Raw genomic sequence first — 707 nt, forward strand, 5'->3', positions numbered from 1 at the left:
GTTAAACAAATTTGTTATAGTCACACAATGGAATATTACCCAACAGTAAAAAGGAACACTCTCCTGATGATATATGCAACAACATAGATGAATCTCATAAACATTATGCTGAGGTAAAGAAGCTTGACACAAAAGAGAATATGATTTTACATAAATAAAGCTCTAGAGAAGAACAAATTTAATCTATACTGATATAAAACAGATCAGTGCTTGGTAGGTATGGGGAGAGCAGGTGGAGGTGTATCAGGAAAGAGCACGAGGAAAATTTATTGAGTGGGGGTGGAAATGTTCTATAGTTTGATTGGGGTGGTAATTATATGACAATTGACAAAATCCAAACTCTACACTTGTAAGCCTTCAACAGAACACAGCTTTAGATGCTTTCCATCCCAGACCTGGGGGCTGGGGAGAAGGGAGGGATACTGGATGAGAAAAAACAATTTCCACTCAACAACTCAGCTAGTATTGTCCCCTACACCTTGCATCTAAGGAAGACCATTATCCTAGAATTGGTAGCAGATCCCCAATTTCAAATTTACATATAATAAATTCAGAATGTATTATATGTAAATTTACCTTAATGAAATTGAATAAAATAAGTGCTAATTGTTTATCTGAAAAAGATTTAATAACAATTTGAACTAAAATCCTGTATGATACGCACAAGAGAAGTTAGCTGAATGATGTGAAGTAAATCTGTGCTAAGG

The sequence above is a fragment of the Propithecus coquereli genome, unplaced genomic scaffold (genome assembly GCF_000956105.1).
Source record: "Propithecus coquereli isolate 6110/MARCELLA unplaced genomic scaffold, Pcoq_1.0 Scaffold12, whole genome shotgun sequence".
In the NCBI taxonomy this organism is placed as follows: Eukaryota; Metazoa; Chordata; class Mammalia; order Primates; family Indriidae; genus Propithecus; species Propithecus coquereli.